At 42.4% G+C, this 25,724-nt stretch overlaps 1 long non-coding RNA gene across 1 annotated transcript; it reads left to right on the forward strand.

The window, feature by feature from the left end:
• The first annotated feature begins 20,164 nt into the window (after positions 1-20,164).
• Positions 20,165-21,555, forward strand: LOC120544411. Its single transcript, XR_005636501.1, has 4 exons — positions 20,165-20,371; positions 20,509-20,685; positions 20,789-21,031; positions 21,131-21,555. It is a non-coding gene; the product is annotated as an uncharacterized LOC120544411 (long non-coding RNA).
• The last annotated feature ends 4,169 nt before the right edge of the window (positions 21,556-25,724 follow it).

Consider the following 25,724-nt stretch of genomic DNA (forward strand, 5'->3'; position numbering starts at 1 on the left):
GTGGGGCGCGTTATCACACCTTTATGGGGCGATAGATGGGTTCCTATGAAAGTCACCAACATGTCAAACAAACCCATCACATTGAAAAGAAACAGTAAACTGGCAGATGTGTCTCCTTGTGTAGCTGTGGAAGATTTTGAGGTTTTCCAGGGCACCAGCCAACCTGAAAGAGACACACCAAAGACAAAGCCTGATACTGCCAGATCCACAGACTTAAAACAGCGACTGCAACAGGTTGGGCTCAATGATATTGATGTTGATCAGTGCCATGCTGGTCAAGTGGGCAGAGAGAAGCTGGTTGATCTGCTTGAAAGGTACAATGACATTTTCTCCAAACACGCACTGGACTGTGGTGAGGCGAAAGGCTTTGTACATCGTATTCGACTCACTGATGAAAGACCTTTCCGCCTTCCCTATCGGCGGGTACCACCAGCCCATTATCAGAAATTGCGACAGGTTCTGTCTGAAATGGAAGAACAGGAGATAATAAGGAAATCAGTGAGTGAATATGCTTCTCCCCTGGTTTTGGTGTGGAAAAAGGATGGCAGTTTGAGGCTCTGCACCGACTTCAGGTGGCTGAATGCAAGGACTTTCAAGGATGCGCACCCATTACCACACCAGTCAGACTGTCTAGCAGCCTTGGGTGGAAACACCTACTTCAGCACCATGGACTTGACCTCTGGCTTCTACAACATACCGATGGCAGAGGATGACAAGAAGTACACAGCGTTCACGACCCCAGTGGGACTGTATGAGTACAACAGGATGCCACAGGGCCTGTGCAACAGTCCTGCTTCATTCATGAGAATGATGCTCAGCATATTTGGTGATCTGAACTTCAGCAGTCTGTTGTGTTACCTTGATGATTTGCTGGTCTTTGCTGCAACTGAAGAAGAGGCTTTGGAGAGACTTGAGGTTGTTTTCCAGCGGCTCAGGCTTCACCACCTCAAACTGAGCCCTAAGAAATGCCACTTGTTGAGATCTTCAGTCAAATTTCTTGGTCACATTATAGATGGCAATGGAGTGGCTGTGGACCCGGCAAAAATTGAGGTTATATCTAAAATGTCAAAAGCAGACCTGATGGAGGATGATGGCTGCACACCATCAGTAAAGAGGATAAAATCCTTTCTGGGAATGGTGTTCTATTACCAACATTTCATTCCTAACTGTTCTTCGATAGCCAAGTCATTGTTTGCTCTCACTGCTGGACAAAAGAAACGTGGAAAAGTCAGAACAAGTTCCAACGGTGGCTCATTCAGGAAGCTCAGACCCTCTGATTGGACAAATGAATGTGACGTGGCTCTCAGCAACCTGAAAGATAGTCTTTTGAACTGTGTTGTTCTTTCACACCCAGATTTTTCTCAGCCTCTCCTTCTGTCCATCGATGCATCTCTGGATGGGTTAGGAGCTGTGTTATCACAAATACCAGCTGGTGAAACCAAAGCACGCCCTATCGCTTTTGCCAGTAAAACCCTGAGCAGTTCTCAAAGGAAATATCCGGCTCATAGGCTAGAATTTCTGGCCCTGAAATGGAGTGTGTGTGAGAAATTCAGCCATTGGCTAAGAGGTCACTCTTTCACAGTATGGACTGATAACAACCCTCTAACTTAATTACATGGCGAAACCTAAGCTCGATGCTTGTGAGCAGCGCTGGGTGTCCAAACTTCGCCCTTACACATTCGACCTGAGACACATACCTGGGACCAAGAATGTGGTGTAGACACTCAGCCGCGACCCCCTTTGCGAAAACAATCAGTCACAGGGTGATCACAGAGCAGTACACTAACCTTCTTGCGCTGAGGCTGAGGGTGTGAGTCATGATGGCATTCAAGATACCTTCAGATTAAAGGTTCAGTGTCAACATGTGAAGAAATCAACCTATAAGGGAATGAAGCTGCAATCTGACTCCTTCAAGTGCCACTGTGATGTTGGGTCTGTTAAGGCTCTCATGGGGGTTCACGACCATTGGGAAGTTGCTGCTGAGACAAGAGCTGTGGAGTTAATTCAGTCTGTTCAGGATCTGTCATCGCCAGGGCAAGACACCCTCCCTATGTTCACATTAGAGGACCTCCAGCGCAGCCAGGAACTAGACCCCTCCATCTCGGTTATCATGCCATTTGTCATACGCGAAGAAGCGCTCCCTGCGCGGCGGAAAGAGCTAAATGTGACGCAAAAGTGATGGTGCTCATCAAACAGTGGGAGAGATTGAAAGTTCAAAATGGTGTCCTCTACCGGGTTACTAAGGACCACATCAGCAAACAAAAGAGACACCAGTATGTTCTACCTGACAGCCTCAAAGAAAAAGCATTGCAAGGCATTCATGATGCTGCTGGACATCAAGGGCAGGCAAGGACCCTGCATCTAGCACGGCAGCGGTTCTTTTGGCCTAAGATGGAGTTTGACGTGAAGGAGTATGTCAAGTGCTGTCAAAGGTGCATCCTGGCTAAAACACCAGATCCCTCTGCTCGAGCCCCACTTGAAAGTATCAGAACGTCTGCTCCTATGGAGCTAGTGTGCCTGGACTTTTGGAGTGCAGAGGACAGTAAGCAACACTCAGTGGATGTTCTTGTGGTGACAGACCATTTTACCAAGTTGGCTCATGCTTTCCCATGCACCAATCAAACTGCAAAACAGGTGGCCAAGAAGTTGTGGGACTGTGTTTTCTGTGTGTATGGGTTTCCTGAACGTGTCCACTCTGATCAGGGAGCCAATTTTGAAAGTGAGCTCATAGCAGAACTGCTCAGGCTTTCCGGTGTCTCCAAATCCCACACTACTGCATATCATCCCATGGGAAATGGAGGAACTGAGAGGTTTAATCGAACGCTTGGAAGCATGCGCGATCCCTCTCCTTAAAGAGAAACATAAGTGGCCTCAGCAGATACAGACATTGACATTTGCTTATAATGCGACAGTACATGAAACCACAGGATACGCACCGTTCCAGCTTATGTTCGGTCGCATTCCAAGACTCCCTGTGGACGTGATGTTCAAGCAAGTGTTGCATGATCCAGTGGTTGTTGATTACAAAAGCTATGTGAAAACACTAATGTCCCATCTTCATGAAGCAGCCAGGATTGCTCAAACACATGCTGTCAGAGAACAGGATAAACAGGCACAGGGCTACAACAGGAAGGTGAAAGGCACACATCTGAACATAGGAGACAGAGTACTTGTGGCAAACAAAGGAGAGAGAGGAAAGAAGAAGCTGGCTGACAAATGGAATGCAACAGTGTACACAGTAAAGACCGAAACTTGCAGACACATACATACAAGCTGGAGGATGGAACAGGCAGCACGAAAGTAGTGCACGTAATGTCCTCTTGGACATCAGTTTCCTACCTGTGGGGACACCTGGAGAGGAATTGTGTGATGATGGGTCAGAGGAAAGACCTTGTGTAAATGACTCATTGGACTCGTTAGTGGAGGAGGATTCAGCAAGCAGAACCAGTGCATGGATAATGAATGGATCAGAGGACACACAGAGTCAGGAGACACTGAGTGAAGGGCTGTTGGACCAGTCAAGTCAGGAAGCTTCAGAGTTGGACTATAAAGAGCAGTCTGCGGATCACATCCAGGGCTCTCAATGTGACCAAAGCCGCACGGCAGAGACTTTGATCTGGACAGTTTAGTTGCAGAACCTGCTTCAGACTTACTCTCCACTCAGTCACACTCAGCAGACACAGAGCAGGTAGTCAGGACTCGAGCAGGCAGGGTCAGTAAAAGAGTTAATCGACTCATTGAGTCTATGGTTCAAAAGCCTCTTGGCATCAGGGACTTAGCAGTTTCTGTTCGCAGAAAGTCTCAGTCACTTCTAACATTGTTTTAGAGGGGCAGATATGTTTGTTTACTTTACATGTGTACTTGTCGATATGCATTTGAAGGATGTTGTGATTAATGTAATGTATATTAAGTGTGTAATGTACATTGAAGTGACCAGATGTTTGTATGGTGTAAAAGGCATCATATTAATCTAGGAAGGGGCTAAGGCTTGATCACCCTTGGTTCCCTCTGAGCCGTTACTAGGCAGCTAATACAGCTGATGTCAGAGTTTAGAACTCTTCAGTGAACCCTGGTCAGGTTTTCACACTCAGTGTTCATCTCCCGATGTTGCCATTTGCTTATCCTGAAGGTATGGTTTGGATTTTGGTGAAATCTAGGAGGGGTGGATGTAACCGATGTGTTCTAACTGTTATATTTCACCAAAAATCCATGTTCGTTGATATTTTGTTATTTATTTTCATATAAATCTGGTTTTGTGTGTATTTATTTTGGGGAGTTTTTTTTTGTTAATTTTATTCTGGCGGTGTGTGACCAGTTTCCTGTTGGTGATGTCACTTCCTGTGTTGTCGGCCTATTCTCCTCAGTAGCGGTGCGGCTGTGTGATGAGGAGAGTAAGATAATCGGAGCGCGCTCTGGTTCAAAGTGACTTAAAACATGTTAAAACCGTTAAGTAGAGGTTCTTGCTACACTTTAACTGTCACGAGCTTTGTCCTTTGTTATGGCGATATTTGTTTGAATGTGTACATACAGTTTTATTGTGTGCGGCACTTTTTGTGTGAGATGCTAGCTCGCTTCTCTCAGGCTAGCTTAATGAAGAGCACACGTGTGGATTCTTATGTGCTGGCTCTTTTCTCCCTGTCATTTGAAGGTGTGCGTGTGGGAATCCAGAGCTGCTGTACTGATAAATGTGTGTTGTACACAGGTATGTGAGTACTCCCCTTGTGTTTTGTGATGAAAATGTTATTTTTATATATATAGTTTTTTTGTTTGTTCATTTTTATATTTTACATTTATTAATGAAATATAAAAATTGCAGTTGGTATGTGGGGAAATTGTTTTGATTCTATAATGACATTTTGACTATACGATCACATTGAAATGTATTTTGTTACATTATTTGAATAAGAACACTGCATGTGTTCCTGAGTAGCGGTACGCTGTGATGAGGAGAGGTGTGCGTGTGGGAATCCAGAGCTGCTGTACTGATAAATGTGTGTTGTACACAGGTATACAAAATAAACCCCCTGTCCAACTGGCAAAGCAGAAGATGTCTGTCGTCCATTACTACACATACTGAGATTAAGGGAGTGTCAGGCCAGACCGGCTACATAAACAACAAATTAACCAATGCAAAAACTTTTCATTTGACTAAGATATATCTGTGTGGAAGTTGTCTTATCTTTTCTCACATTATTACTGCTACTGTTTTCATACATCCCATATGATGACTCGTGATACACCTTGCCCTTCTTTTTGTGTTAAAGATAAAAGTTGCATTTACAAACTACATCCAATAATAGTTTACTGATGTTAATGTCAGGCTATTTTCAATAATAGTCTCACAATTGTTCTAAGCTTATTTTTAATGAACTTCTGAGAACAGCACTCTCAATCTGCTGTTTGTAACAACTTTACATTAATCCAATTCAAATTTGTACATGAGATCACTTCCCAATAAATTATCTGAGCAGCACTCAAATAATAGATGCATATTCAAGAATTAATGTCATTGGAGCACAAAAATAAAACAGTGAAATATTCTTTTAACATTTCCTAACACACCAACTGAAATAACTTGTTTGTCACTAATCTTGTTAGAAGCTGTCACGGGTCATTTCGAATTTAGTAGAATGTATATCACCAGGTACTGACAAAATGTAAGATTTTCATACCAAGTTGCTTAATTTAGATGCATATCTTAACCCTTTATATAGATGTGTTCACATAAGAGTAGCTCTATTTTAAAAGTAGAACCAATTACTTCTTTAGAGTATATGTATTTTCAAAATGTGTGTTGTCAGTGCATTACCTACTTTCTATGCGTCGATGCGTCGATGCGCCAGAGCAAATCCGGTCTCTCTCCCCTCCTTCTCTGGTCAGTCAGCTGATGTCCACGCTCATCTGTGGGGATCTGTACCAACTTGTGACTGTCCTTGTCCTCAATTGTTGGATCTCTTTCCGGGCCTGATGACACCTCCTTTCAGATCTTCTGGGCACCTCCAGAATCCTGGCTCCAGACCCCTGTAAGGGTTAACCGGTCTTCCAATTGACATTAGTTGGCACCTGAATCCTCTTCTGTAATTTCCTCTAGGATTCCATCCTGGTATACTGCAATCACGGGAAAAGTGTCCATCCTGTCCATAATTGAAACACGCTTGTGGAGATTGCATAAAATATGGATTAAATCTTCCAGCTCGTCCTCTTCCTCTTCCTCTCCAGTTCTGCATCTGTCCAGAAACTGGCTGTGGGTATAAAACAACTGGAATCACTAATGGGGATTGTTGATTTGGTGAACACCAATTCTGCTTCTTGTCCTTCTTCTTATCTTCCACCAGCTGCATTTGATTGAATTTTCTGGGAGCTCTATTTGCAGCCAACAGTTCAGGATCATATACAACTGTTCCCACATATCGATTAAGTCTAGATTTCTGTAGAATTTCTTCCATAGCTGGAATCCCAATAAGATTAATCAAAAGTCTCTTAATGTCTCCCATGGCATATTGTGTTCCCACCGTAATTTCTTCCAACTTTAGGATCCAAGGATGTGCTCCATCTTGAAGAACAGGTAACTTATCAAGAATATCTGACATATTCTGTCCTCGAATTATCACTGGAAGCATCTTCTTACTTGTCTTCCCTTTTCTTGACTTTCTCTCCACTTTTTGGGATCCTTTTTTCAACAATTTGTCTCTCTGTATCTTCAGCTTCTCGTATTGCTCTTCCAATCGCTCCATGTCTCTTTCAATCTCTTCTATGCTAGACGCTGCAGGGTGAAATCCTGTAGCCCCTTTACTCTCCAAATCGTCATCACCGTCTTCATCTTTACTTTCATCAGAAGTGTGATCTCTTGTATCTTTTCGTTTTCTCCATTTTTCATCACCTCTTTTCTCCGCTCTGGCCAGCCTCCTTCTAATCACAGGATCATATCCATCCATGATCTCTTCTGAATCACCCTGATCATCATCATCATCATCATCAAACTCCATCCTTCTGAACCTCACTTTTCCCTTAGTTTCCAGACGTGTCGTTTTCTTCTTACTTTTGGAGTTTGGATTCATCTTTATGGTCGTTTCTGCTTGTCTTTTCTCTATTATTCGTTCATCTTCATCTCTGATGCAATAATCACCCTCCTGAGTGGTCACTGCCTCACTTTGTTCTATTGTCAGCACTGATCTGTAAAGATCTTTATCAATTTCAGCATCATACATCTTCTGAGTCCAGGTGAAGTTGGGCTGAACTCCTCAAACTTCAGTTCATCTGTGAATGTTCAACAAAGTACTTTGTGGGCATGTATGACATTGCTTCTTTAATGTCAGTCTCTGATCATGCTCTAAAACCATCTGGGTGTCCGCTTCAACCACTCAATCATGGGCAGTTGCAAATCTGTCACCCCTCCTTTTCTGCTGCTCCAACTCCAGATGTGTTTCTGGTGCAAGGGTGTGGGGGATGGGACCAAAGTTGAACGCTGAATACTGTGTCTGTTGGATTGAGGTAATGTAGTTCAGGGTCTGGTATTGTCCGTCACTGGTTCTGTAGCTCGTTGGGGGAGTGAGACAGGTCCGCTCTGACATTCGAGGCACACTGAATAAACACAAAACACAACTCCTCCAAGAGGCATTAGCCTACTTTAATCATACTCATTTTAGTTTTCTTAATTCTCTTTCTACATTCTAACCTATGACACCATTGATTCAAAATGTTGCTATAAAAATCTTACCTAAGTAGAAGTATATAAAAATAAAATATGTACTTCAAGTACTAAAAGTAGCAACACAGAAAAGTCCCCATATTTTTAAACTGGAAATGATCACAGTAGTTCTATCAATCAACTAAGTATTTAAACAGCTAATCATTTCAACCAAACTTGTAGGCCTATATATTTGTTGGACAGTTTAACAACAATAAAACATCATATTTTCATAAACATATGTTTTATCTACACAAATCCTAATTCATTTTTTTAGTTTATGATATGTCAAATCACAATATCTAAAAGCAATTCATTTTGGAAATTATCATTAGTCATTCCTGAAAATTACCTAATTTGTCTCTTTTTCCTAGGTTTTGGTGCTTGTGACATAACAATTTTTTACCATTCTCATCTAAACGTTTACCCTCCTGTAGATTGTAGCCCAAATACTGCAGTTATCTCTATACCAACAATATTAATATGGACTCCATTTTCCTAATTCAAAAATATATTCATCTCTTTCTTTGTCTTTCTGTCACTTTCACAACACTCTCTTTCTGTCTTTAACCAACTTAGTACATTCTTGTACCCTTAACTTTCCCTGAAAGTTATGCCTTGTTTTCTTTCCATTGTCTCATAAAACTTTCTTTTCCCTTTCTGCACCATACGCTTACCGTTTTCTCTCAGCTTTCCTAACTATCTTTTGTAACAATTGTTACCCCTTTAATATACAGAGTATATGAAGCAGCTCAGTCTAATGTTTCATTAGGATTGAATTAATTTCACAGAAATCAGATTCATTCGCTCTGTTTCCCATCTTCACAAATGTCACTCATTTCCTTAGCACAATGACATGACCACATGTGACAGTAAGGAACTTTTAACTTAGGAAAATCAAAAACCTTATAAAATTATCAAATATTGAATTATTTTATTCATAGTAAAATCATTTTAGATATCTCGCCACTCAAAACAAGTGGTCCAACATTTTAGAATGGCAGAGGTGACAATCCTGGAGCCCATCAATCAGTCCTCTCATCTCTTACTTCCAATAGAGGTATAGAGGCTGGAATTTTTTTATTCCAGGGTGATCAATCACTGGTCTGGGTTCCAGACGCAAATCACCTATGCCAGCTGTTAATCTTTTTTCTTTCCTTCCTCCTTTGTTTTCTTTTCAGGCCTGAGCCTTGTTCATGCCTACATTTACCCTCAAATCTTTCTCCCAATTTTTCTCTTTTCATGCTTCAGAAGCAAGCATAGTTAAGGTTTCCTAATTAGAAAGACATTTTAAATGATTATGCCATTTCTCTAGATGTTTTATGACATTTTTCTATTTTTCTTTCTTTATATCTGTCAACATAACTCTCATTTATAGATTCAATGGATCTCAATCAAATAGTTTCATAGTCAAACAACCGCTACTTTAACAAACAGAATACTGCACCTCAAGTCTGAAAGTCTCCCCCTTTCTCATCTTTGCAGCACAGGCTGCAGCACCCCAGTGCAGGCAGGGAGTGGCTTAAACGTCTGTGGACCCTAACATTCCTTAAATTCTAGACAGTTTCAGTTGCCAGTGTAACTTCAGAGTGACAAGTTCTCCAAAATCGCACTCCCAACTAAGCAACACAAAACAAAACACACAAACCAACACAAACAACACAAAACATACAACACAAATCTTACTTTGAAACTTCTTAATTTGACTATAGTCTATTTTTTCTCTCTGTTTCCTTCTTCACTTATTTTACACTAATCCGCCAACCTATACTTTTTTTTTAATCTAAAAACATATCTTCTCTATAAGATCATAACGTCCTTCCAGAAGGCTCATACATTTTAACACATTCAACGTTCCCTCCAAAGGGGACTCATGGTTTTAACAGATTTTAACAAAAACGTTCTCTCAAAAGAAAGACTCGAGTCTTTCTTTAACAAACTTTGGAAACTCATAGTTTTAACCGTAATAACCAGAATATCGTAAATTAAACTCCTGTTCCCAACCAAAACAGATATTCATATGTATATATATATATATATATATATATATATATATATATATATATATATATCTAATGAACAAAATATCATCATGACATAAGCCACACACACACAGTTTATCACATACCGCAGAGGTACCGCTGTTCACATACACACACTCACACTGTCTCTCATACACACCCAATCAACAAAAAACGCATTTTGGCCTATCCATAAAATCCCTACGCTAGATTCCGCCGTTTTCCCCCCCTTTTTTTGTTATTTTGCTACCTTTGGGGTATAGACTCCAATGCGAGATTACTTCGGACATAAATTCGTCAACCCATGAAACGATTGGCAATCTACACTGGAGTTAACCTACACCCCCAGCTCCCAGAGCTGACCTGGACTTTAGAAACCTAGTAATCATCCAGGTTTTGTGGCCCATCTAACATCGCCTCACGAGGGTCTCGTTGAGGGCTTACCAAGTTAACGGCGTAATCATCCCTATTACCTTATTCCCTTTTTCCTTCCTAAGGCATGATTCCGCCATTTCTTTTTCTTGAATTTTGCTACCTTTTGAGGTATAGACTACAATGCGAAATTACTTCAAACATAAATTCATCAACCCATGAAATCTGTAATTTCCATTGCAGTTTATTCTATACCCCCAGTTCCCAGAACTGACCTGAAACTTCACCTAATCATTTTCAGGTTTTGCAGCCTGAGCTAGTCTCGCCTTATTCAAGGGCTTTTATTAAGTGATTAATGGCGTTATCATCCTTATTTCCTTTATTTTCTCTTATTCCCCTTTTTTATTTTCTCTTATTTTATTCACACTCCCCCCTTTTTGCGTTGGCTCACAACGCAAAACCAAATTTAAAAACAGCCACACAGCACCACAGCATAGAACACACATGGGTTCGAAACGGTGCAGCCCCTCCTCAACGCACACACACAGAGACATAGACGAGCTGACCAGCGCTCCAGAGTTTGTGAGAAAACTCACCTTTATCAGCCAATGGAAATCAGAAACGGTCAACCGTGCCCGTGCTGGAACGTTGAGACCGGCCCGCATCACGTCCCGAAGTCCTCGTCGCCAGATTTGTTGTTTAGTATCGATGATGCGTTGCTGTGTAGAGAGGAATCTGCCGACACTGTTTCTTGATTATAAAGGTTTATTCACATTCAAGAAATCAGCATCAAATTACAAGCCCTGCAGAGCTCGGAGAGCGACCAGTTTTCCCAGATTCTCTAAAGTCACTCTGCCTTTTCTTTGTTCGAACATGGTATATCTATTCTTCATAACTTTAGGGTGGGATGATAATCTGACCAATGGCTACAAGCCAACTGGTCTTCTCTAAACATCCTGGGGGCCCATTGATAATGCTTTTTCCAGATGTCTTCTGAAACTAGGCTAAAGTTCATCTGGGTTTCTTTGTTACCCAAGGCTTAAGTACAAATCATATAGAATATACAGATACAATAAGATGGCCATATACCTCACTAGCTAGCTAACACTACATGCCGAATTTACCTTTAAATGTTCCCTGTTGAGATTTCAGTTCCATTAAAGCCAAAACAAAAATCAAATTAACCGATATGAGCAAAGTATGACTGAGATTGGCTGACTGAGATACCTAGAGATTGGCATGGTTTTATGTCAGTTAGCCTAATAGCTGGTTTGATTTGCATTGAGAGATGATCTTATGGAAAGTACCCCATGCCAATCTCTAGGTATGGTGAAGGGTATGTGATGATGTGGGGGGGCTATTTTAATTCCAAAGGCCAAGGGAACTTTATCAGGATGCATAGTATCCTGGATCCATGAAATAATTGGCCTTTAAAAATAAAAATCTGCCTGCATCTATAGGAATTTAACATAGGGGTGTAGTGACTTTTGTTGCCAGCGGTTTAGACATTAATGGCTGTATGTTGAGTTATTTTGAGGGTACAGCACATTTACACTGCTATACAAGCTGTACACTTAATACTTTACATTGTAGCAAAGTGTCATTTATTCAGTGTTGTCCCATTAAAAGATATAATGAAATATTTACTTGAATGTGAGGGGTGTCCTCACTTTTGTGAGATACTGTAGGTGTAGAAGCTAGCTGCTAGTCTGAGCTGTGAACATTAGGGTCTGTTAATATTAATATAATTAACAGTCTATGGGTCTAACCCATTTATGGAGTCAAAACACATGATTTGGCCTTGATTTGCATTATAACTGTTTTTTTTTGGTTTTTTTTTATTTAACCTTTATTTAACCAACTGTTGTTTATGTTTGTGAAGAAAAGAAGGATGGCCCTCAGAACTAACAATGTATGGTACTTTCACATTCAATTGATTGTTTGAAAACATTTTATGGGATGGTCTGAACTAAAATTGCACATTATACCTTTCTAAGGGTCTTAAATAACATGTGTGACATGTGTTATGTTGTTATTACATGTGTATACCTTTGTATAGATTTGTCTTTATTTAAAAACAATAGTTTGGGATTTATGACCCCTTGTCCTATTTTCACTACATGGGGGATATCCCCCCACCCCCCCTTTACATTTTTCTTAAATGTAACTAAGTAACTTTTACTTAAAGTACATTTTAAATGAACTACTTATTACTTTTACTTGAGTAATTTTTCAGATAGGTATTTTTACTTGTACTTAAGTAATATTTAATCAAAGTATTGGTACTTTTACTTGAGTACAATATTTTTGTACTTTTTCCACCTCTGGTACAATCTCATTTTGTAAGAGAAGTCAGTTCTGTTATAATTTAAGTTATGCAAAAGCCACTGTACCTTCAACTGGGTCCCAAGATGAAGTGGCAGGCCGAGCTTGCGTTAGAATACACCCATCCAGCTCTGGGCGACCGGCTGGTTTCTTGTGTGGTGTTGACTCATCTAAAAAGAAAGTAGATATGAATATTGGTCAGTCATTTATGGTAGGTTTCTTGCAAATGCCATTGCATAACTACTCTGTTACATTAGACAATTGCAAAAAAAAAAAAAAAAAACTTACATGCAGGTGGTGGCAGTGATGTCTACTGACCTGAAAAAAGGCAGGAAGAGACAAACCATTCAGAACAGTCCCATGATAAGCACCAGGTTGAGGGTCAGTAGTTCCATGGTAGGAATAGGACTCTGGTTTTTTAAATGCATGTATAAATGTTAACTTATAGACAGGGCTTCTAGACACACGCTCCGTCCTGGAATGCTTTCTTGCTTGTGGACCGGAGTCATCTGAAATAAAAGACCATACAATTTATACTGATTGCAAAAATAATATTTGAATGTATACAGTGTAAACATAAACATTACAACATAAACATTGTATGTGACGGTATTTCTCAGGACTTTTGCATTGTAGCCCAGAGACTTTCTAATGGGGAGACACAGCATCCATAGAAATGCATGGGGTTAGTTTGTAAAGCCAGTATGGCAGCTGTGCAGCCTACACATATTCCGTCTCTTCCTGTATGCTTCCCCATTCACTTAAATAGGAAAATAGCTTGCCGATAACTGCCCAAAGTACGTTGCAAGGTGGCCGCCGAGTGACTTGCCTAAAATGACTGATTGTACTGGCTATCATGTATGTACTGTACACTAAAACTAATTGAAAGAACTGGTATGTCTTATTTGTAACAACAACGCAAGCAGGTTAACACGATGACACAAAACATACAATGCGGCAAAGCATACATGTCGTGCACAGCAGCAAACAAAGCGCAATACATATGCAGTCCATTTAAAGCGTAACTCTCGCCAGTATGCAACCTAGGATCTTTTTGTGAATGTACCAGAGTCAAATTTTGTTTAAAAGCATAATTAGGACGGAAACGCCACTTTTAAGATTGATCGTATTGTCGTTTTCTGGTCAAACGGCCTTTTGAATGGGAGAACTAGAGGCTACTTTTATCGCATAATAATCACTATATGTAAAACACTAAGAAGGCTCGACACAACATGAAACTTTGCACGAAGTCTCACCAGGGGATTTACACATTAACTCGAGCATTGAGAACATTGTTTGTGCACAAAGAGTTTACCAAAAATAAAAAATTTTGAACAAGTCACTGCTTGACTGGCAAGATGGCGACGAGGGGAAAAACAAATACTGAAGTGAGTTGTTGAACCTTTTTTGGTCAACCTGATTAAAACCGGAATATAACAAAGCACTACGAGGGAAAGGGCTTACGGTTAAACCCCAAACCGTTGCATTACAACCATAATAACATCATGAAACTGTAACGTATTTCACTTACTTTTTCGTGAGATCGTTTGGCAAAGCAAATAAAATCTTCTTTGTTCAAAAAGTTTCAGTTAAAAAAACGAAATCAAACACAAAAGTATAGTTTTTAGCAAAATTGATTTCAGCCTAAAAGTAAATATATTATCTTCCCAGCGGGCACCTTGACATCAATTTGACGTCAACAAATAGTCAAGATTTTGACCACCATGTATGACATGCATGAATATGCATAATGTCATTATATTTTGTAATTATTTCCTTGTGTTTGTAAAGAGGCCCAACAAAGGTATCAATCTGACATGTTTTTTCTGGTCCCTACATCTCAGGTCAATATCACTGACATTAAATCAACGTTGATTTGATGTCAGGAAATAAGACGTCAAATTGATGTGAAATTGATGTCAAAACAATGTCTGTTCAAATGTCTGAAAAAGTATATTTATTACTCATTGTAAATCAATGCGACTCATTTTCAACATCTAAAAGCCCTAGCCTGAATGATCTTGAAAGTCGTAGGTCTAGGCCTATATTTTTGGATGTGTGTTTTTATTTATTTAAATCCTAGCATATTTACGTTTAGTTCACGTTTAAAATGACAGCAGACACTATAATTGCATATACTATAAAAGGTAAATTTAATCTGATATTGAAGCTGATTTTTAAAATAATCATCATGGACTGTATACAAATTGACTACAAAAAGACGACACATCCTGTCCATATCGCGCGGAAAAGTAGGAGATCTTCATAACCGCTATCACACAAATCTGCTTGGCTTGACTGCGAGAGATCTTCAATTTAGAAACTTTCACTCAAAACCCTTCACTTCCAAATCCTGGTACACGCGCGCGCGCACACACACGCACGCGCGCGCGCGCACGCACGCACGCACGCACGCACACACAACACACAACACAGAGACACGCACACGTCATGACCTTTTATGTCAATGGTCATGACATGGTATGGGAAGAGTAAAAAACGTGACATAAAAGACGTATAAAACATACATCAGATCATATCATACAGGTTTAGCTTAGTTTAAAAACAGTCTAACAATTTTATAACAGCCTGTTGATTTAAGTTCGTTTTATTCAAGTAACAAATTTACGTTATCTAATAAGTTATCAGTTTTATTTTTTATTAAGATATAGCTAGCTAGCTAGCTATCTGAGTCATTGTATGCTACATTGGCTGGCTAGCTAGCTAGCCGCTACGACAAATGTTAGCACGCTAAAACGTAGCTAGCTAACGTTGATTTAGCTCGGTTTAAGGAGAGGTTAATGAATAAAACGTTACTAAAGGTAGCTAATCCACCGACCGTTAGTAATTTGATTAATTGACCGACGTGAGAACCGACGTGAGAGGACGCTGGCGCTGGTTATTCGCCGCTTCTCCGTCTGCTATTCATCTGCTATTCATCTGCTATTCGTCTGCTATTCGTCTGCTATTCTCTTGTGTTTGTGTTCGCTGTACCCCCTACCTCTGGACAGCCTCTGTACCTCTGGACAGTCTCTCTGCTGGTTCCCGAAGCCGCCTGGGGCTCCTTTGACCGGACTCTTGCCTCGTCGGTTAGCCGCTAGCTAGCTGCCCCCGTTCACCAAACGGCGTGGTGGCAAATCCTAGCTGCTTCGCTAACCCGGATTGCTGACCGCCTCTCATAGGCAACCTCCACCCAGATGCGAGCCGCGACCAAGACTAGACATTCCTCTCCTCGGTCATGCCGTGGATCATTTTGGCAATCACCTCATTCATCCATCTCCACCTCCACCTCTGTGCTCCTAGCCCACGGCTAACCACTATCACGGAGCTCTCCGTCCCTCCGCTCGGCATCATGATCAAATATTCAACTCTGCAACTGGTCCAATTCGTCAACTACTCCATTCCATCCTGCATCCCAGTCATCAAACAGCTCGGACTTCTACGTCGACGCCGTTACATCCACAGAAGCTCTCGCCGCAAGTTTGTTTTCTTCCACCACGGACAATCCATTCCATCCATCTGGTCACCTGCACGCTTGTTGTTGCACCTGTCCCACGTCATCTGAATGCTTCACCCACTGGTTCACATAGGGCTGAACGCATCATCAGGCTACACAGAAAACCCGGACCGGACTGGGGTGCTTTCCCCACTTCACATACACTCAATCATACTCTCCAATCATTTGCTAATCGGCTCACTGTCCCCCCTCAACTGCAATACCCCCACACCCCAACGACCACACGCACTGCTAACAGGGACAACCTCAGATCTCTCCAGCCTGCCCCCATCCCACCACCCTCTCACCATGCCAACTTTGCCCTCCTCAACACCCGATCGGCTCAACAATAAAGCCCCTTGCCCTCCATGAACTAATCCTCGACAACACTCTTGACTTCCTTCTGCTCACCGAAAACCTGGCAACAACCCAACGACTTCTTCTCCCTCAACCAAGCATCCCCGCTGGCTACAACTACATCTGCAAACCCCGCCTCCCAACCGTGGAGGTGGCCTCGCCATCATTTTCAATCAGAACTTCCGGATCACAGAACTCACCCTCCCCAGTATCATCGTTTGAATATCTCGCCTTCAAAACTCTTTCCTCCATGACAGTCATCCTCATTTACCGGCCACCTAAACCAAATCCTCCTCCTTCCTCTTGATTTTACTGAACTCCTCACACTAGCCTCATCTCTCTCCACATCTGCTGCTACTCCGTGACTTAAACATCCACATGGACTCCCCCACCTGCAAGCTCTCATCAGAATTCAAAATTTTACTGGATAACTTCTCTCTCACCCAACATGTCACATTCCCCACCCATGAAAAAGGTCACATCCTCGACCTGGTCTGCTCCACCAACCAACCAGTGCTCGACCTCCATCCATGCCTCTTTCCCTCTCTGATCACAAACTGATACGGTTCACCATCCCTTCTCCAACCCCCCACCGCCTCTCAGCAGAAATCACATTCCGCAACCTCCAATCTATCAATCCCCACCATCTCTCTGACCTGCTCTCCACCACTCTCCACCTGAACTCAACCCTCACCTCACCCGATGACCTCACAGACCACCTCAACTCCACCTTGTCTACCTCCCTCAACACCCTGGCCCCCTCAAAACAAAACTCGTCCACTTTTAACACCTCTTCACCCTGGTACACACCTGCACTCCGGAAAATGAAACAAACTGGCCGGCCAACTTGAACGTCTGACAAAGAAATCATCCCTCACAGTCCATCATGAAGCCTATAAATCCCATCTCATCGCCCTACAAAGATGCCCTCTATTGCTGCCAAATCTGCCTACCTCTCCACCATCCTCACCGACCCCTGCCAAAACCCCAGAACCCTCTTCTCCACATTGAACAACCTCATCAAGCCTCGGACCAACAGCCTCCTTACCTCTACTCCGGATCTCTGCAACTCATTCCTCCACTTTTTCACTGACAAAATCAATCTCATTTACAAATCCCTATCCCCTGTATCTGACCTTCCAGGATCTACTCCAGCACCTACCTTGGACCCTCCTCTCTCCATCCCTCCAGACCTCCCGACCCCTCCTCCACACTTCCTCCTCTGCCAGTTTAACCCAGTCACTCCTCCTGAAATCTCCAAACTCATCAGCTCTTCCAAACCCACTACCTGCTCCCTTGACCCCCTCCCTACTCCACTTCTGAAGTCCTGCCTCCCGGTCCTATGCCCCTACCTCACTAACCTCTTCAACTCCTCACTGTCCCTTGGAACTGTCCCCTCAAAACTGCCGCTGTCACCCCAATCCTTAAAAAACCTGGTCTGGATCCCTCCTCTCTCAACAACTACCGCCCAATATCCAACCTCCCCTTTCTGTCTAAAACCCTGGAACGCGCAATCCGCCTCACAACTACAAACCCATCTTCATGCCAATAACCTATTCGAACCTCTCCAATCTGGTTTTGCCCCCTACACAGCACAGAAACTGCTCTCCTCAAAGTCCTCAACGACCTCCTCACCTTTGCTGACACCGGTTCCCTCAACATCCTCATCCTCCTCGACCTGAGTGCAGCCTTCGATACTGTGAGCCATAACATCCTGCTCACCAGACTCAAAGACCTCGGTATCGAAGGTACTGCACTTAGCTGGCTCCACTCCTACCTTTCCAACAGATCCCATTTCATCTCTCTCCACAACCACACCTCTGCCACAGCCACAGTCACTCAAGGTGTTCCCCAAGGCTCCGTACTTGGCCCCCTCCTCTTCATCATCTACATCCTCCCTCTTGGTCAGATACTCCGCGAGTTCAACCTGGACTTCCACTGCTATGCTGACGACACCCAGATCTACCTCAGCACCAAATCCCCCACAATCCTCCCCTCTCCCACATCAACTCCTGTCTGTCAGCTATTAAAAACCTGGATGCAACACAACTTCCTCAAACTCAACAGCGACAAAACAGAATTCCTTCTGATCGGCTCCAAATCCACACTCAGCAAAACCAATAACCCCACTCTCACCATCGACGGCACCATTGTCTCCCCCATCTCCCCAGGCCCGCAACCCTTGGCGTTATCTTTGATTCCACCCTCTCCCTTGAGCCTCACATCCGTCAAGTATTAAAACCTCCTTCTTTCACCTCCGCAACATCGCCAAAATCAGACCCTCTCTACACCCCCCGCTGCTGAAAGACTCATTCACGCCTTCATCTCCTGCCGACTGGACTACTGCAACTCACTTCTCCTCGGCATCAGCTCTACCAACATCAACCGACTCCAACTGGTCCAGAACTCAGCCGCCCGCCTCATTACCTGCTCCAAATCCTGGCACCACATCACTCCAGTCCTAAAACAACTCCACTGGCTTCCCATTTCCCACCGGATCACCTACAAAATCCTGGTCCTCACCTACAAAGCCCTCCACCATCTGGCCCCCTCATACCTCACTGACATCCTCTCCCCTTACCAACCCTCACGGTCCCTCAGATCCACCTCAGCCGGTCTCCTCTCCATCCAAAAGTCCAACCTGCGCTGTTTTGGGGACAGAGCCTTCTCCGAGAGCAGCTCCCAGGCTCTGGAACTCCCCCCCCCCAAGAGATCCGCACCTCTGAGTCCCTCACCATCTTCCAGTCCCGCCTCAAGACCCATCTCTTCACCTCAGCCTACCCATAGTCCACCTGCCCCCCTCCCTTTTTCATCTGTATCTTGTTTTGTTCTACTTGTTTTGTTTGCTCGTTTTGTTTTGTTATGTTTTTATAATCTACCCTGCCCTGTAAAGCGACTTTGAGTCCATGAAAAGCGCTATATAAATTCAATTTATTATTATTATTATTATTTCCGGACATTGCAATGGTAAATTATTGTTGAATATTTTAATTTAAAAGTGTAAAAATGGGCGGCAAAAGCTTTTTTCATCGGCAACTGTCACGTCCTCAGCCTAACGTTACGTCTGTATTAAAAGACAAATGCCGCCATCTTGCTTGCTGAAAAGTGAACATGCAGAAAAAGGAGGAAGATTTGTATTCAGCTATCATGTAGCCTATTTTGAATGCTCACGTTTCCATATTTAATGTGTATTTAATTGTTTGTGTAACGTTACTAAAAGTTATGTATTAAGTACTTTATGTAGGCGGACGGGCGGACACATCACCATCTCCCGCCCAAAGCTGTGGTGTACCTCCGATTTACACAACTCCCTGGAAGTTATCTCGGTCATTTTAGTTTTAACAATGAATATACATAACAAATTTATAGAGTAGACTACACACGTTTTTACAGAGGGAATTTTGGACAGCCAAGAAAAAAAAATTTTGTGTGCCGTTTTTAGGTATAACGTTTTACATAAATCAGGCTTTTTAATGATATATGAATTAATCCCTAAGGTAAAACTCTTCAGAATATAGAGAGGAAGGAAACTGGAAAGTTTGGTGTAGCGTTATGTAAGTTCCATACATTACAGGTGAATAGGGTAATACATTCATGTTGTTAAATACATTTTAACAACATGACACTTCTTCCCTTTTACTGACATTAAGACAATTATTTTCCTGTATTATAATTTTTCAGACATTTTTCTGTTTAAATGCAAACAAGGCTTTATCTAATGCTGACAAAGACAAAGTAGGGTAAAATAAACAATAAGCAACCTGAATGTCCTCCTTCAATTGGTTAATAAGAAAAGTAGGGTGTGTGTGTGTGTGTGTGTGTGTGTGTGTGTGTGTTTGTGTGTGTTTTAAGATTCTACCTCAATATTAAATGTTACTCAGATCATTTTAAATGTGTGTTCACAGAAAACTACCTCCGGGACAACCAGCGGTACCACAAGGGCAGCTGCCCCACTGCCAAGCTGGAAAATGCACAGTCCAAGGTGTCGAGGGTAAGATCTTTTACATTTTACCTGGCAAAGGGACAGACTGAATTGTTCAGTTGGCTGTTTTTAAGGAACATTGATGAAGCGGTGCCATGAGGGGGCCAAACTGAGGATCCCAGAGCTGCTGCGTAAGTGTGCATCCCTCTTTCCAAAATAGCCAAAATAGTCCATATCCAACGGAATCCTGCCGTGCAAAGTGATGTCTTTGTGTTTGTTTGTCTTCCCCTTCATGTGCTGGAATACTTTTTGTCTTCTCTCCTTCCAGACGCCCTGGAGGAGAACCACATGTCATCGCTGCGTAACCGTATTTACGGCTACTTTGCAGCATTCACAGCCTCCATATACGGTCATCACCCGGGGGGTACTCCGTAACCTCTGGGTTTGCGAGGTGGAGAAGGCTGCAGAGGCGCACAAGCCTGGCGATGAGGGTTTTGTGATCTCTGTAAGTATAAAAATCTCGACTTGTGTCCTGGTGTCATCACTGCTTGTGAGTGTTGTTTTTGTTAATGTTTCCTCTGAGAGAGTCCATCCGTTTTCTGTGTCAGGGAACACGAGACAAACAACTCAAATGGTGCGGCCCAAATGTTGTTGGAGACTGACGAGTTTCGCTGGCTGGAGAGGTGGCTGCAGCTGCAGGTGGCCAGCAAGCCACGAACCAGGTGTTTTTTTTCACGGCTGGGAAGGGCCCGTGCAAGAACTTCTTGCACCACCTACAGGTAGCATGGGCAGAGCTGGGCCTCAAAGGGTTCCCCAACTTCACCCACCTGAGGACCGCTGTGTCTACTCATGTAAGTTCTCCTCAGTCACATATCTGTTCATGCTGGATTTCATTAAAACTCTGCTTACTTAACTAACAGTAGCAATCTTCTGTCTTCTACTGTTTTAAGGCCAAGAACAACTTGCATGCCGAGCAGCAGAAGATGGTGGCCACCTTTATGTTGCCACAGCTGACTGCTTCTACACCCTCAGCCTGAACGTGGCCCAGTCAAAGAGGATGAGGGGCATTTCTGCCAGGCCCTCACCCACACCGTGCCGTCACCAGAAGCCTCATCCTCCTCCTCCACCACCAGGAAGAGGTCCCGCTCTTACTGACTGCAGTAATGTAAAAGGATCCTTTTCTCTGTCTCTCCATTCAACTGGATCTCTCACTTTTCTCTTACATTCTCTTGCTGCTATTCTGCTTTGCTTTTTTTCAGTGGTTTCTATGGGAGAAAAACAAACAACTTTCATATGTACATTAGCCATGCCCTACAGAAATTGGGATTTTGTGTGTTGATACATTTTGAAACCACTGCACCACTTCAATAAATGATGATACATGATGTATGTTCTAATGTCTGTAAATTTGACAAATTAAATAATTGCACATATACATGTGTACGTTGTCAGTTATTGTACATTTAGGTTGAAATTGAGTGGTGCTTGACATTGAAATATCTAAATATATGTAAATAAATTTTGATATAATTTTGACGTCAATGTTTGATGTCACATTTATGTTGAATTGACATCGAAGCTTGATATTGAAGGATATCAAAATAGCATCTAAATAACATCAAACATCATCAATAATATTTGATGACATCTTGACATCAAATGAATGTTGAATTGACCTCAAATACTAACAAAGCTTGACATCAAAATAACATCAAAATGATATCAGTAGAGGTTAAAATCTTGACATCAAATTGACGTCAATTTGACTTTCATTTTTGACCTATTTCGTGACGTAATTTTGACGTCAATGTTTGATGTCATATTGATGTTAAATTGACATCAAATGCCCACTGGGTTGCTATGTTGTTTATCTTACTTAGATTTTATAAGACCAATCATTTTTGGGTGAATCTAAATCAAGTGACTGCAAACCTTTTATATGCTACTTCAAAAACTTAAATGGAGCTGGTTTAAATAAACATTTCAAAACCGCACTCAGAACAACCAAAAACAACCAAACGGGAACGTTGTGTGGAGGTAACAGTGCAACCACAGGAGAACGTTTCAGTTGGTTGGTTCCCCTAACGTTTAGGGAACATTATAACCATGAGGGAACGTTTCCTAAACGTTAGTTTTTGGTTTGGTTCGAACTAACCTTTAGAGAACCAAAAACTAACGTTCCCCAACGTTCTGTGTTAGTGGGGTAGGATGGGTTTTTATCGCTTGCACGATTTCACTATGGTTAATAATAATAATGTATTAAGCATTTGGCCAGTCGGCAACAGCCAGCCTGGTACCGAGATGGGCCGATCCAAGTAACCATCCAAAGGTTACTTAAATTGGGACGTTCAGTCAAAATCAAGCACATATCACCTTCAAACGGGATCTCCGTTTGCAGGGTTCAGGCTGTACCGGACCCTCCCGGTGATCATGCTGCTCTGGGGGACCGGCTGCGGAGCGAGAAGCCGCTGCTGACGGGCGCAGAGCTTCGCTGGAGCTCCGACTGCTGTTTCTCCCGCGGCTGTCTGATGGCATCAGTATTAAATTGAGACGGTTAAAAACGTCTCATTGTGCAGTTGGTTTTAACGCCTGATGCGAAGTGTAGGCCGATAGGAGTAGCCTACACCTGACAACCCTGAACAAGCAGTGTCGTTCTGCTCCGTCCTTCTGCTGTGCCCCATTCTCGTAGTGTTTAGTTTTACACTATGTAGGTTTAACTCTGCAATTAATCCGCGGTTCACATGTATGCATAAACTGTGGTGGTCCTTTACACTGTAGGCTATATTCAACATCACTGATCATTTTTGATCATTAGAATGTAGAAAACATTACACTTCACAACGTTTTGTATCCATAACATGTTTGTGTTATTGTACAATTTAGCAGTAAAAGCAGTAGCCTAAGTCAATCCTATATTTTTCAACTTGGGAGCAAAATGTGCTCATTGGGGGAAAAAGTTACCATAAAGCCCTGTTCATGCTATTTTAAACAACTGGACCTTGGAGGTGCATGCAGGAATTGAAGTCTTTTACTCTCAAAACTTTGTGTTCCCCAAAGGCCAATTCTGAGCAAGGAAAAACCCTGAAGTATATCACAGCCATAAAAACAATTGAACAGACAGTGACAACAAAGAACAATATATTGTAGAGAATGACAGTATACAAACGGCATAAACAGGGAGTATGTGTAAATTTGTTATAAGCGTATGCTCTTTAAAAAGTAGTAAGCATTGTTTGCCAGTTACTTACATTAAATGTTTAAAAATCTGTTACATAAGGTACTGCTTATATTATTTCACCACCTGTACACAAACGTAATTAGTGAATGCACGTGTCCGTGGGTGGGGCTGCATGGGCGTGGTAATGTGGGCTGGTGTGGCTACAGTGCCAGGGCTGAAATTCTGTCCCAGTCCGTCCCTGCCTTTCTCTGCTTTGCCTGCCCAGAAAATTTGGCCCACCCATGAGAGAGAGAGAGAGACATCATGGCTTTCAAACAAGAAAAGTGGCAGTTGGTCAAGGTCACACCCCCACCCTCCACCTTGCCCCCCCCTCTCTCCTCCTCAATAGCTACAGACACAGAAATGGCAAATCCTAAGGAAAGCTCATTGTGGGACTGGCTCTAGTGGCTGTAATTCTGCACCAAGGCTGAATTTCGGGAAAGAGACTTCAGATACAGTATTAGGGGACCACTTAGGTCTATATAAAAGCATCCAAAGAGCACCATGTCATGGGACCTTTAAAATGCCAACACAAAGGAAGCCCAAGGTAATGGATATCCGGTCTAAATGAGTGAAATCCTTCGAAATTTCCATCGGCAACGAAGCAATCCTGGAAGTGGAACGTCGAGGATATTGACTAGCTGGGAGCAGGTGATGTCAGGCACTGCCAAGATGGCGACGGCTGGGGCCGCCAACTTCATTTCTGCTCTTTTAAAAAACTATGGGTGACATCATGGAGACTGTGTACATAGTTTATACAGTCTTTATACAGGGAACATACGGACACAGAGTGAATAAATAGAGCCAGCATGAAGTCAATCTTCCTGATTGAACTAACGCTAAGCTTCATTTAGTGAACCTTGAGTTTGGAATAATATGGTAAATCTCTATAATCAAAATACCTAAGGTTCTTCAAAATATAATTTTTACCTACATTTTCCCCCTTCTTCTGAAAACATTAGCATTTTATAACCATAAATCATCCCAGCTCTGAGAATGCCACATACAGTCTCACAAATGTAATATCTGCCTGACAGTTGATGTTATTGAGGTTATTGCTGCCAGCTTGTGTTATTTCCTAAATTAGTTTTCCTGTTAAACAGTGGCACCCCCACAAACTTCCAAGCAGAACACGTCAGCCTAGTCAGCATGTAAAAACTGCTTCCAGCAAAGCTAACAAAGTGCTTTGAAAGCCAATGACTCAATCAGTTTAGGTTCAAAGACATGCAAATTCATGGTGAGTAAATGCTGCTTAGCTGCTTTAAAGAATGCTGATTTATTACAGACCATGATTTCATATAGACAAATATGTGTATAGAGTAGGAGAGCTATTTCATAAGAATCCAGACAGAGATTCATGTTGTTCGCGGGTTCGAGGGTAAAAGAATTAATAGAACATTCTTGTGATCTGGTTAGCTCAGTTGGTAGAGCAGGCGCACATATATAGAGGTTCATGCCTCGGTGCAGAAGGTCCAGGGTTTTTAGTCCAATCCAGGATGTTTTCTGCATGTCTTACCCCTCTCTCCCCCCTTTCATATCTAGCTGTCCTATCCATTAAAGGCGGAAATGCCCCCCAAAATTATCTAATTATCTGTACGCAGATCTGTTCACAGGTTCACACTAACAGCAATTAATTTCCTACTCAACTTCTCTGCACTGCTACTGTGTCGAGGATAAATATTTGTGGTGGACAGAGTATTTCAATTCTTTACTTAAAGCTGTGGTAGGCAGTTTATTTTTGTTGTTTTTGCCTTTTTGGGCAACAATTCCATAATATTCTTGAAGCATATTGTAATCCAAGTGGTCTAAGAGAAAACTAGACTTCTGCACCTCCTCCTTGGCTTGATTTTAGAAAATCTAGCCCATGATGGGAGACTTTTGCCAATCACAGGTCATTTCAGAGAGAGAGCGTTCCTATTGGCTGTTCTGCAAATGCAAATGTGTGTACAGGTCCCTTCAGAGAAAGTTCTGCCAACCGTAGCCAAAGGCTCAGGGCAGCAGCTAATTCAACACTAAACTATCAGATAAGAGATCATTTATTGCCCTCCATCTATAAACAGTACAGTACATAGAGGAACAAAACTGTGTAAAAATGTAGTATAGTTTATTGTCCTGGAAGCGGGCATTTGCTGTGATGAGAGCTAGTTTGCTGGGGTTAGCCTTTAGCCTAGCCTAAACATTGGCTCATTTGTCGTGTTACCTTTCCTCTCACCCAGCCTCTGGCGTCTCCTTGTTCAGATGGCAGCAGCACCTGCTACGAGGACCAGAGGCCAAAGCCTACGGCTGCTATCCAAACAAGAGCGAGGAAACTTAAGCAGCAAGCCGGT

This window comes from Perca fluviatilis, chromosome 1 (assembly GCF_010015445.1).
Source record: "Perca fluviatilis chromosome 1, GENO_Pfluv_1.0, whole genome shotgun sequence".
NCBI lineage: Eukaryota > Metazoa > Chordata > Actinopteri > Perciformes > Percidae > Perca > Perca fluviatilis.